Here is a 14,069-nt window from a genome sequence, read left to right on the forward strand (position 1 = left end):
TACAGAAAGACCCTGAATATGAAAGCAAGCTTTGCATTCTTCAAGAGCAATGTGGCAAACTGTACTATGTGCTACTGCCTATGTGCTTTGTGCAGCTTTTTGGCAGGTATTTCAAAGCAGACCTGTTATGTCACACTGACTGAATATTTTGTCACCGGTAAAAATAGCACATGCATAGATAGACAAAAAAAAAAAATCCGTAATCATGCTCCTCAGTGCTCAGTCCTGTTGGCAGAACTTTACTTTTGACTTAGGATCACCTCACATTAGTTCTGTATCATCCATGGTAAAAGGATGTTGAATGAAAACAGAGGTGTGTATGATCACACTTCAGATGAATGTCAGAGAGGTTTTGGTTTTTTGGATTTTTTTTTGTATGTTTGGTTGGTTTTAATACATAATGAATATAGTCCAAAAACCAGGAGTCCTTTATGTACACACAGTACATTAGTATTTTTAAATTAGGTTTTTCTTTCTAACAAATCAAGACATACTTTACAAGGAGCTGTACAACCACCTCGGGATTGCTCTAGAGATCATCGTGTGGGGAGAATTTATGAGGCGCTTTGGAGCACAGGGGGAGGAGGGTGCAGTGCACGGTAGCTTTAAATTCACTTTCTGCCTTCTGTCAGATGCTTCTGAAGACTGAGGGACTGTAATGGTCTGTCTATGTGGTACTCTCTTCCTCAGTCCACAATGTGAGGAGCACTCCTAGCTCTGATAAGCCTCCTTCACCTGCAGTGTGCGTCATTATCTTTCCTAAACAGAACTGGAAAACACCCACATTAAAAATTAAAGGCCTCAGTGGAACACTTTATTTTAATGAACATAAGGTACTTCATCTAGCAGTGTATTTTTCTCTCACATACACAAGCCCTCAAGTATACCATATAGCCATGCTAAGTTGCAACTTATTATTTACATTAATTATAAATATTAATTTCAATTTTTTAAATCATGTCTTAAAACTAATCATCTATGAAACTGAAATTAAGTTTACTTAGAAACTCAGCCTTAACATCATCAATATAAATCAGGTTTCTGCAGTCTCTTCAAGTGCATTTACATAGAAAATTCTCCTCCCCTGGCACACCTGAGATAGAAGGGGACAAAATAAGTGCCTTGAATTAAAAACGAAACAAAACAAAACAAAACAAAGGCTATAATCTGTACTCTGGATCCTCACACATTTCCCATTTCTCAGGTTTAGGCTCTTCGCCCATTGCATACCAGCTATCAGGAATGGACTTGCGTGTTGTGCCTCATAAAAAACCCCTCTATTTTTTGTGGTAAGGAAACTCAGCCATTCAAAGCTGCAAAGCTCCAGAGGGTTCCCCCTGCCTGGATGATGAAGGAGGCAGGAAGAGAAAGTGTGCCTTCAGGCAAACCCGCCTTGCCAGAGCCTGAGAGAACTAGGATGGGAAGACAAAACATTAGACTATTTCCTAACAAAACCTGCATGCAAACTCCTCAGTGATTCTTCTGAAACCCTGAAGTTCTTCCCCACACAAGCCATTCATATCAATGAGCTTTCAACCATAAAAAAATGCTTTCGATGCCCTGAAAAAATCAACATAATTTTGCCGATGAATAAGCTAAATCGGATTAATGTAACTTTGTTTTCTGATATAAAAATGGTAAAGTTAGGCTGGTAGGGGAAATGAAATCCATTTCCATCTTTCTCCTTTGGTATGATGTGTTTTAGAGGGTAAATAATCCATCATCAGTACATTATTGTAACTTACCCTGCAGTGACTTTATTATACTATTAACTTCAGCTCATAAAAGATCAGACAGTTCTACACTTATGACTATCATAGACTTTTTAGCGTGAAGAAATATGAGTATTATGAGAAATATGAAGTATGAGGCTTCAGCCACTAATTTCTTTCCTGTAGCCCATCTTCACTGCCCCTAAAGAACAGAAAATCACAGTTGGCCAATCCTTACCTAACTTTTAGTAGCAGGAAAACACTTAAGAAACCTTTTGACTGCAACAGATTTAGACTAGACATAAGAAAGAAATTTTTTACAATGAGCGTGGTGAAGCACTGGCACAGGCTGCCCAGAGAGGTGGTGGAGGCCCCAACCCTGGCAACATTCAAGGTCAGGTTGGACGGGGCTCTGAGCAACCTGATCTGGTTAAAGCTGTCCCTGCTCACTGCAGGGGGGGTGGGCTAGGTGACCTCTAAAGGTCCCTTCCAACCCAAAGCATTCTGTGATTCTACGATTCTAATCTCTCAAGATAACCATCTTGCACGGACAGGTCTCAACATTTCCATACATTCAAAGCCAATGAAATGAAAAGCTGCTGGTAATTCTGGAAACTTCTTGGCAGATAAGGAAAAAAAAAAAAATTAATATTTTTACAACACAGCTTTCAGGATCAAACTCTGACTTATCTATAGCACATCTGCTTTATTAAGCAGCATGTGACCTGGGTAATTATCTGAAAGCAAATATTAATTCTCATTTTCCATTCATTTATAGACAGAACAGTGTCTTATCAGTTGTAAATGATGAAACATCGTTAAAGTTCAAGCAACTTGATTTTAATATACTTTTTTTTTACGTTTTCAAATATTCTGAATGCAGTTTCTTGCAACTGAGCAAGCAGACAATGGATTATTCCCCTTTCAATCAGTGAAAAATGTTTTGGCTTTTTTTTTAATATATATATTTCCACAACTTTAAAGCATCAGTGACCACAAAGAAGATACTTTCAACAACCTTAAAAATTATTTTTCTTAATTAAAAGAATAACTAATACATCATTGGTATGTGGTCTAAAGTACCCAGCAGTACATGGTCTTACCGAGTTGCATAATTTTAAGCTATGTTTGACTCTTGAAACACTCAATTTACTGTGACAAACAAGTGAGCTATAACTATTGATAATACTGTGGGACATTTTTGTTACTCTGCAAGAGGTGCTGTGTTTTCCGTGTGTCATATTTTTGCAACGAAGACATATGAAGACTTGTTCTTAGAAGCTACGACCTGTTCCATACATGTGCTGTCTTACTGGTCAAAGCAAAATCATGGAGCTGCTTCTTCCACAAAGTGCCACGCTTGCTTTTTTGCAAGCTGCACCTTGACTTAAAGACAGAATATTATAGACACTACTGCGATCGTTATCCACATCTCTCCAGATGCAGAATTTTTTAAAATCATTCCTACTTAGACTCAGGCGTAGTTTATCATTACCTTACCCATTCCATTACTGACTCAGCAGACTCCAGATGCTCTACTCCATACATCAGGAATACATGGGGTAATCATCACTCCCAATACTTCACCTAAACTAGATGTATTCTGGAAATATTTCAGACATTGTTTACCTTCTACACTTCTGCTCTGATCAGCTTCAAGTGACAGTTCAAAAATTCAACTTATTTGTTTCTCAATAGGCCATGTAAATGTAATATCTCTGAGCTAAGAAATTTTCCTGGAAAAAATTCATTGCGAAAATAAAGTAACCTTCAGCAAGGTAGCTTAGAAACAGCTATCCAGAAATCTTATGGTGGTAGGGAAGAACACACAGTATTTCCTTCAGGCATTTCTATTCTATGTCCCATTCTGGCGAAGATTTTCCATCTTCAAAGAGTGATTTGCAAAGAGGTCCTTGGAAAGGAGTGTCACAGTGGCCATTTTTCACAATGGCAGCCCCCCGGGGTAAGAATTTCCTCTCTCTGACATAAGGTTTTTGGGATTCTTTGTGTTACAGTGAGCTTTTATATAACGACATGGATGGAGGAGTGAGGCACTCCTAGTTTGTTTTGGGTGATTGATTCCTTGTCACTATAGTTTCTTTTTATTTTTTTGAGAGAACTGAAAATGAAGTTTGGGAGAAGCTATGAATGCTCCTATTATTGCTGAAAAGGTGTCACCAAGCAGTATAAGGATTTTGTAGTTTCCCTTCAGTATTTTGATGGAAAAGACGATAACACTTTCATTAAAATGCGCACATTTAAAGACCATTTCTTTTATATACTGAATCAGGGAGGAAATGAAATAATCTCTGACTATGTGGCCACACCGAGGAAATTAAGAATCAGAGAGACTTAAATGACACTTGACAGCAGTTATTTGTGTGTGGAATATAAAACCAGGCAATCCAAACAGACATATTGATCGAGACTGACTTAAACCTTAAACATACGCTCAAGTTATTGCATCTGAGATGAAGAGCACATTTTAAGATAGGTTGCAGCAGCACAGCTGTTATACAGCAAACAAATCCACCAGGAATGAAGAAGAAAGCCCACCAAGAACAGTAGTACATTAAACTATTTTCATTGCGGGAAAAGACTCACAATACAAACAATTTCCAGTTCAAGAATAAACTCTGTAAAAACAGCAATAAACTGGGCCATGCATAGAAAATACAAAGGTCAACAAAAAGCTACTGCCATAAAATTGCTTTGGAATTCGGATGGTAAGAGGATGGGATTCACCAGTACTGCTGTAGTGTCTCTGCAGTAGTTGAATTTGAGAGAGAAAATAAGAGTCGTGTTTATTTACATGTGCAAGGAATGAGATTTGAAATGTACCTCAGTAAAGCAGCTGTTGTTCCTCTGATTTCACATCAGGAGTATTAGAAACTACTTAAAGAGATGACATTGCAGAAAATTTAATTACCACTAAACATTTACAAGGGAATTCATCGTTCCCTGGAGTTACCACAGTTGAAGTAACGATGGTATATGACATCTCTGGGCTTTAAAGTGGAAATACGTGCAGCAACTGGTTGGAAACACATGAGAGAAGTGTACAGAGTGTACAGGAGCTGCAGATTTAAGAAATTACGAGATTTATCCCACAACAGAAATTATCTAAACATTTGAAAAAAGCAGCGGATACCTTTTACAATGATATTATAATCATAAACTCCAGGAAGGCAAAGATGTAATTTTTTTTTTTACAAACTTGTCCAATACCTTTTCCAAAAAAACCACCAAAAGGGAAAGATAACTGGAACACTGCCAGAATTCTGCAATAATATTTAAGGTTACATTCAGCAAACTTAGCACTTGAGCACGGCTAGTTCTGACAATGAAGGGGGTGCTCTATATCGGTGTTGACCTCAACGTTACCAATGTAAAGATCAGTATCTTTTACCTAGTTCAGAAGATTTATTTGCCTCATTATTGCATTTTTGGCAAGTTCATCCTAACTAATACAGACTGAAGACAATGAGACAGTGTGTTACCTGATAGCAGACATAAGAGTTTATTTCAATCTAATAGTGTATTGCCAGTAATTGTACCTTCTACTTAGCAGGCATACACAAGCAGACACTATTAGGTACTGCCAGCATGCAATGTTATTTGAATAACAATAGTTATAAAATTAGCAATGATGGACACCCTGAAAAATCCCTCATGGGCTTGGGCATCATCATGGAACCTTAAGGAAAAATTCATTGATTTAGTCAGCTCATTCTAGCCATAAATGTGTGCACAAATCATAAGGCAAAAGGTGAAGAAATCCATAAGGAATCCAAAGTGCAGTACAGTTACATTCTTTTCTGACAGTAGTTAGTTATTGAGAGGGTGTTTGAACATTTTCTAATTGAATAGATTGGCACTGGAAATGCTGGATCATCCTGGTTCCATCAAAACTTTCTACAGAAGCTTAAGCTGTGATCTGGCTGTGGCTGCTGGCCAGAAATCCAACCAAGCTGGCTGCTTCCTGCAGCTCAGCTGACTGGCTATCTAGCAACCTACCAATATGCCGACTGCTCAGTTGGTTTCTTGGCTCCCCAGGCTTGTCAGCTGGCAAAGAAATAGATTGTTCCATTTTTGCCAGAAAGGCTGCAAAGCCAATGCGTTTTGTTCCAGTGCTCAATGAAACAAAATATTGACAAACTGGAATTTCCTGTGGAATAAAAATTTTGCTTCCCAGCCAGCTCCAGTTATTATTGTACACTCTTGTGTAATATAGTGACAGCGTTATCGCATCCTCTAAGTAAACACAATGCACAGAAAGGATGTGAATCCAGAGAGCCTTCCAAGCCTTTGGATAAGAATCTCGTAGCATCTGAAACCGTCTCTGTGCAGTACAATGCGTCTTTTGATAAGGTTAGTTTGTGACGCTTTCCATTTCGCATTAAAAGGCCTATTAAGTTGGCTCTGAGAACTCGTTTGTCAGCAGGACATAACTGGCCAACTGAGGGATGAATTCAGTACATAAGTCTGTGGATTACACCCTTTATGCATATTGTTTTGAAGATGACTTACGTAGGTTACAGATCAAACTCCAGGGAAAGAAAAACTGGTAATAGCGGCAACATAGTTATATATATATGAAGATTATTAGGTTTTCACTCTTGAAAAAAGGTGTTAAAATATCCATGAACACGCCAATAAAAATGACTTCTCAAGCATGTCACTGGAAACAACAGATAGTTGAAAAGTAAACCAGAAAATGTCATCGCATTATACCATAACACCATAAAACCAACCATTGTCAGAGACAAATGCCGTGGTCCAACCCGGGCCAAAGTTTCATGGCAGGATGACTAATTAAATCATGCACTCAAACGAAGAGTTCGTTTTGTAGTTGGAAGGTGTATCAAGAGTGTTTTCAAGGAGACACTGTGCAGGGTCTAAATGGCAAAGCAAGTCAACACATGGGAATGCATTCGCTGGCAGAACAAGCTCATTTAAGCTGTTTCTGTTCTCGGTTGTCTCTGTGCTGTCCCCCATGCCATGCTGACACATTTATTATGTTGGATCAGCAAAAAGGAAGGAAAGCAAGTTGTTTTCTAGACTTCTCAGTTCAATCTCATTTACTGCTTGATTTCACAAATGTGCATGCTGGCACAGTCCAGAAGCAGTGCAGACATAGAAGCAGGTAGCTGGGCTGGGGAGCAGAAGGGTATGTTATAAACAGGTAAGTCACTAAAAGTCATTCATGAAATTATTACATTATGAGCTTTAGATTTGGGGGGTGGGGGGGCGGGCACAGTATCAGGCATGGCAGATTCTTCCCAACTCGCTGCAAGGGGATCAATGGAAAGGCTTACCCAGGTTTTGAGACAAGAAGAGTATGCTATGCCTCCTGTTAAAGGCCGGAATACAAAGACTATAAATTACCTATCTGCCTTTGAGAAGGCAATCCGTATTATTATAAATTACATCAGTGTGGTTTATTGGATGTAATTTAAAGCCTTGCCTGAACTTAATAAAGCTTTAGTTATAGAGGGACATTTTTCACAGGTAGTATCGTAAAAAAACAAACCACTGCCACAATCATGCAGCTGTGTAGTTTTCATGTACAGAGGAAAAAAAATCTAAGGGACTAGTAAGAAAATGGATGGAAAATGGCCATAAAGTCACAGACTAGTTCTTCATCTCCTTTTATAGAACTGGCATTCAATACCTTAGAGAGATGACAGACAAGTCAGTCTGAGATAATCTTTCAACAAGTTGCTGCAAGCCAGTGATCCTGAAAATATCAAGCTTAAAAGACAGGTGCAGACAGTGACTCAGGATCGTTCCAGGGACATGACAGTATTTCTGACAAAAAGATTCTAAAGATGCCTATTTTTGATACTGAAAGAGCAGGCAGAAAACAGTAGAGGTGCGTGACTCCAGCCAGCCAGCTCCACCTGATGCTGGTTCCCCTCAGCGGGCCTGATCCTGACCCGCACACACGGACTGCTGTCCCAGCTTGGCCGTGACCCATCCCTGTCCCGGTCCCCACGGAGGTGCCCGATGCCCCGGGCTGGGGCTGTCCCCAGCTTGCCCTGTTCCCTGGCTGGGGGCAGTGGGACGGGCTCCAACTGGCCAGGCCCTGCCCTGAAAAATATAAAACTGAACAGGACACAAAACACCAGAGCACAGAAACTGATACTTACTTCTTCATAATTAATACACATTTTAAGAAGTGTTGGCTGACCAGCCAAGCTTCCTGGGCTTTTACATAAGCAGTCTTTAAATCAATTGTAAAAAAAAATATAAATCACTATTTCAAAGCTATCCTCATTTTCATTGTTGCATAAAACGCCATTTTTTCTGATGAACAATGGCGTGCTGCGGGTTATGTTTCATAGTTTCCTGATGAGGGTAAATCTTGATTTTTTTCAAGGTTTTGGCAGGGAGCCATAGGAACTCATTATTCTGAATAGTCTAAGGGGAATTCTGAAACAAAGGGAATAGAAGGCTTGAATTTATTTTTAAAGCATGCTTTCTCATGTTTACATTGCTCCCAGATTTATTTTGTTTTGGAATTTTTTTTACTTACTGTAAGTCATGATACATGAAAACCAACAAAACCCTCTTACAGAATTTTTAGTTACCATGAAAACTGAAAAGTATTTTGAATTAAGGAGCTGGTCAAAAAGAGGTATTTTTTTGGTTAACCGAAGATGTGCAAAACTGTTAAGACTTTTTTTACTCAAATGACAGTGTATTTCCAAGCTAGGCTGGTCTCAGTGGGCACTGACATGATGACTAACTTAAGATAAATCTGATTCGATTATTCATTTACCTTCTTCCCATCCCATAGGGACCCGCAGTCCCTGGGAATATGAGAAACCTTTTATTTGTCCCACTTAGCTAACACTGTGACATACTTTAGAACCAGTAATCCTTTGTTTCTTTTCTCTACCTAGCCTGTGCATGGTTTGTGGGCTTTGTCGCACAGCTTATTAGTTTTTAGGGTAAATTAAAATGTAGTTTATCTACCTGTTAGCAAGATGAGTAAGTGAATACGCATCCTCTGACTTCTGAAGTGTCTAAAATGATTACACAACCCAGAAGCAGCCTATGATCAAGGACTAACAGAAATAAAAGCCACAGCTTAAGTAAAAACAGAAGCTAGGCAGAAGCAGGAATTATCCAGAAAAGTAATGGAGATCCAGTAGCAAAAAATTCTCATATCCTTTTTATAGGGCTCAGGTGGTACCCAGAAGAAAAACGCAATTTATAAGGAAGTTAGGGTAGTAGTATCTGTTTGTCTGTCTGTCTCTCTGTGAAGTGGGCAAGTTAGACTTTGAAATCCCCCAGTACTGAAAAAGCTACAAGGCTAGCAATTTTTTACGATTTTTTTCTTTTCTTTTTTTCTTCCCTACTCGCCCAAGTTTTGGATTCTTGCTGAATTCAGCTTTGGGGGCTCTTTCTTTTCTGTCTTCCAGAAGCTGTTGCAACCACATGCTGCCTTGTCTGTGCCTGCAGCCACAGTGGAACTCTGGTTCTGTTGTTCATCCTCCTGAGGTTCACTCTTGTATATAGAGTCTCAGAAAGACCTGTCCAGATCCTGCGAGTCTCTTTTTTGGGGAAGGCCAGAATCGTTAGCTGACAGCATTAGGCTATTCATGATGTGTCACTCAACACACTTGCTCATTTGTGTCCTCCTTGTCAGGTTAGCGTCTGAAGGAGCTGCTGCTGAAATGGAGTCACGTTAGGAAACAACATGAGACTACTGTTTCCATGCAAACAGAAAGAAATCCCAGGCTCCAACAGCATGTACGCTCCATCATAACTCATGAGGATTTAAAAATCAATTGCCTGTTTGCTGGAGTAAAACAGCACACCTGATGTACAGGGAAATCTGGCAGCACTGAATTTAAAACGAGTGGGAAGGGAGGAACGGCGCAGGGGTTTCAGACAGGGCTTGACAAGTCTTCTGTCTGTGCCTTGTCTGACTAAAACCAGACTCTAGCCTCTAACCCATCTACCCTGCTGAGCCAGCCAGCCAGCTGGGAAGCAAGCCTGGCATGAGGCATTCATGAGCAAGCAGAAGGCGGGCCTCCGGTCCAGACTGACTACGCAGGAACGACCCGCCTCGCAGGCACTCGGCCTCCCGAGGGCTTTGCGAAGGCTGCGACTACCGTGGCGGGCGCGGAGAGGAGGGCCAAGCTGTGTGCCACACCGCACACCCGCCGCGGAGCAGATCCTGCTCCTGACTGTGCTGACCCACACCGCTGCCGCCGACGGGACCGAGCAGGACCGGCCGCAGCGGCTCCCCGGCGGCTGTGCTGCAGGAAGGGCGCGGCCCGCCCGCCTCTGGGGGCAGATCCCGCGGGGCAGACCCGACCGGGCCAGGCGGGCTGTCCCCGGCACGGCCAGGCGGGCACAAGCCGGGTTTATGCTCCCCTGAGGGGAGTAATGCGGAGGGACCGGCCCCCGAGCCCCCAGAGGCCAAGTAACGGCCGTAACGGACGGGGACGGCGCGCGCGACCTCCCCCCCCCCCCCCCGCTCCCCCGGCCCCTAGCGGGTGCGAGCGTGAGCGTAGACACGGGCCGCGCGCCCCCGCCCCGCCCTCCCCTTCCGGGGCGGCCTCCCATTCCCGCCAATGGGGGCGCGCGGCGGCAGCCGCCACGTGACGCCCCTCCCGCCTCCCCGGTGGGAAGCGTCGCGAGAGCGGAGGCGCGCGCTGGGGGCGGGGCGCGGAGGGGCGGGGCAGGAGGGGGCGGGGCGGCTGCGGGGCGCTGCGCCGCGGAGGCGGCGGCGGCGGGGTGGGGAGGGGAGGGGAGACAGCGGGGCCGGGCGCTTGCTCCGTCGCTTCTGGCGGTGAAATGGCTGCGGGTGCCGGGCGCTGAGGAGGCAGGCAGGTACGGGGCGCCCGTTCTTCCCCCCCTACCCCCCACAATCCGTCCCCCGCTGCCCGGCCGGGGGGCCCGCCGCTTCCGTCCCCGCGCAGGGCGGGGGGCAGCCTGCCGGCCGGTCAAACGGGGCTCGCTGCCACAGGTGGCCCGCTCCCGGCGGGCGCGGGAGGGGCAGAGCATCCGCCGCCCTTCCCCGCGGGGAAGACGCGCTGCCGGCGCCGCCCCAGCCGGGCTCCGTGTGGCCTGGGGCAGCGCAGCTCCGCGCGGGCCCCGCGGGTCCGCCCCGGCGGCCCGCACACGCCGGAGGGGCGGGCGCTGGTGCGGGCCGGGGGCCGCGCCGCACGCCTTCGTAGCGCAGCGCGGGGGTCACGCAGCGCGTCGGCCCCGCCGAGCGGGGCGGGGGGTGGGGGGGCAGTGCTCGCCAGCATCCCGCCTGCCTTCCCGCAGCGCGGCGGCCTGCGCCGAAGGCCTGCCGGGGGAGCGCCTCGGTGGGAAGTCCGGGGAACCCCTGGGCTGGGGGCCGTCTGCCTGCGGGCTGGGCCGGGGGCCGTCTGCCTCGCACTTGCGGTGTTGTGGTTGATGCAGGGAGGCTGAATGAGTTGGCCTTACCTCCTGCCTTGGTTGGCTTGCGGTTGATGCACGCGGGTTAAGTAAGTTCACCCCATTCTCAACGTTTTGCTTTTTAAAAGTGTCTCCTCCCCCTCCCTCCCCACGACCTCCTCCCAATTCCTTTCCTCCCTGAAGGGAGGAACGACGCGTATTGCTCGTTTACTTCCCCGGCTCTTTTGAGGGGCTTGCTTTATTACAACTGAAGCCCCCTTCTCTGCTTTCCCCCAATATCCAAAGGGCGGGGGAGTGGGGGAAGCTATGAACTGTAGATCCGGTATTAGAGCCCTCTTGTTAAAGCCCTGAGATATTACCAGAGTGAGATGGGGGGGGGGGGGGGGGGGAAGGTAGTTCTGTTGTGTCTGGGAAAGATCAGCGGTTCTAAAATCAATGGTAACATTACGCTGAATTTATCCATGTTACACTTGGGAAGAGTCTCAAGGTGCTTCATACTGGCAAGATTACTTCAGAATTGTGCAGTTAGCCCTTAGTGATCGATACTGCCAATACTTAATTAATTCTTGAGAAATTACGTGTTTTTAAATAACGTTGGTCCCATTTGTCCAGGTGACTTTCTTGGTCTGCAGACAAGGTGATTTTTTTGAGGCATGGTAATTGAGTTGTGCCATCTTGGTTGGTGTCTTGTAATTTCTTATCCTTCGGGGATTCTTTAAAAATCTGCTGGCAGTTAAAGAAATATAGTGGTGGAAAGTCTTACACAGTGTGGAAAAGTAAAAAAATAGATTATTCCCTCTTTCTGTTAATCATTTGGTATAATATAATCTAAAATAATAAAAAAACCCCACAAAACCAAAAAGTACCTCCTAAAAAAGGTGTTCTCTGAAGTTTTCTCTAAGGGGTAATAAGATAGCTTAAGAAAATGCTGCTGCTTAGAAAATAATACCCCCTCCAACTTAATTGGTTTAGTTGTGTTATGTACAAAATACACAGCAGAATAAAGTACAGAAACTTAAAGTTAATTGCACAAACCACAAAATCTAGACTAATGGATATTTCTGGTACAGCAAGTAGTACTTTTTTCCCAGAATGTATGTGAGAATCCAGACCCAGGACTGGGGAGAAGGTGGAGGTGATGATTGAGGCAGAGAAAATGAAAGATTCTTTTGAAATTGGTGAAGCTTGGTGTTCATGTCATGCTTCTATGTGACAAAAATAAAATGTAAACCAATCGGAACCAAACAAGGAAAAGAAGATCCGACCTTTCATAACTGTCACTAACGCTGATCAAAACTGATGTATTCCCCACCCTCCCCCTGCCTTTTCTTATTGTGGATGTGGCTGTGGTCAAGACAACTTGTCATTTTATAAATAGACTTTTTCAAGACTGCCAACCCAACTAGTGAAAGTGATAAATCATGAAAAATGAGAAATAGAGAAGGATCCATTAGACTATTCTGCCTGTTTCTCAGTGTAGGCTTGTTTAATTTGGTTTTCAATAGCAATTGTTTTGCTAAGGTTTATAAAAGAGTGCATGTTGTTGTTTTTAAGGTATTTTTAAATTTTGTATTTGGAATTAATCTTTCAAAGCGCAGTATTTCATTAAGGCTGTCTTTTCCAAATCATCAGCAAAGTCCTTTGGCTGCTTCAGGTCATTGTGTTCAAGACAAAAAAAAAAAAAAAAAGGTACTTTTTCTTCAAAAGAAAGATGTCTTTTGCTGTAGTACTGTTAAAAAAAAATACTTTTTTGAAACATAGTCGTAGATATACTGTTGTCATCGTCTAGAATCTTTTATTGGAAATTTACTAAGAACATGCTATATGCAGTTCAAATTTATTGCCTGTGTGGTTCAAATTCTTCATGTCCTTGTATGCCTTTAACATAGGTGTGCACATGTATGTATATGCCTGTATGTGAGATTTACTCAGCATATTTGCGACAAAAGATAAATTTTCTTCCTTTCTGTTAGCTGATGATTGTCAATGCACACTGACTTTTAATAAATTTAGGCATAGGATAAATTTATATAAAGATATGAAATCCGTGACAAAATTCCTGTTGGATTCCCTTCAGCTGATTGTTTAATTTTGCTCCTTACATATTTTCAAACCAGATTGGAAAAACTAACTAAATGCTTATTACATGGTTTGATGAGAAGGGTGTTCCTCAGCGAATCACTGGAAAAATGGATTTAAGGTGATCCAACTTGCTAGAAAGGTAGAGGCAGTTAAACTTAGTGTGGGTATTTATCAGTTATTCCCATGGTCAATTTTTTCTTTTTTTTGGGTGTCTACTGGTAGTTATTCAGTAACAGGAAAGTCCTGTTCCTCTTATATCTGATACTTCTGCCAGTTATTCCCCCTTTTTTTGGGTTTACAGTAGGAGGAAATTAAATTTAATAGTCAAATACAATATGCAGAAGTAAAAATAATTTTAAAAGGTGTGTTTTATTTACACGAGAAACGAGCTATTTCCAGGCTGTTTTGTTTGTCAGTGCTTTCACTTCCTTTCCAGGTAGTTTTAGAGTTTTGGTACTTCGCAGATGACTGGACCATTGTTCTTTTGAAAATGGATAGTAATTTTATATATTAAAAAGAACACTTTCAGGTTTTGTTGCATTGTTGGACAAGTGGGACCCTTCAGGTTTCTCTGAAATGGATGACAGAGAGCTGAGGTGCTATAGGTGCTGGGGAGAACCTGTATCATTCAAGTACTGAAGGACAGGATGCAGGCAGGACAAAACGGCTATGGTGTCGTGTTGATAAACCAGTACAGTTTCTGTCCAGCATCTTTCAGAGTCTTTGTACTGTGATGTACAAGACTCTTGGTTTCATGAGGTAGGTGACACTGCAGGTGGCTCTGGGTTGATGCTCGCGTCTCCAGAGCTTACTAGCTGATGCCACAGGAAAATACTTAACCTACTGCCTGAAGGCAGTGTAACTGTAGAC

General features: G+C 43.3%; 1 protein-coding gene across 3 annotated transcripts in view; it reads left to right on the top strand.

Annotated features, from left to right (window-relative positions):
* Nucleotides 1-10,506: 10,506 nt before the first annotated feature.
* The window catches only part of AKAP11 (A-kinase anchoring protein 11), a 40,251-nt gene continuing 36,688 nt past the window's right edge, over nucleotides 10,507-14,069 (top strand). For all 3 annotated transcript variants that reach the window (XM_075716442.1, XM_075716450.1, XM_075716433.1), the window contains exon 1: nucleotides 10,507-10,562. The gene's annotated coding sequence lies outside the window, so the exon portion shown is untranslated. The remainder of the gene's footprint in view (nucleotides 10,563-14,069) is intronic.

Source organism: Pelecanus crispus, chromosome 1, assembly GCF_030463565.1.
Source record: "Pelecanus crispus isolate bPelCri1 chromosome 1, bPelCri1.pri, whole genome shotgun sequence".
NCBI classification, from domain to species: Eukaryota; Metazoa; Chordata; class Aves; order Pelecaniformes; family Pelecanidae; genus Pelecanus; species Pelecanus crispus.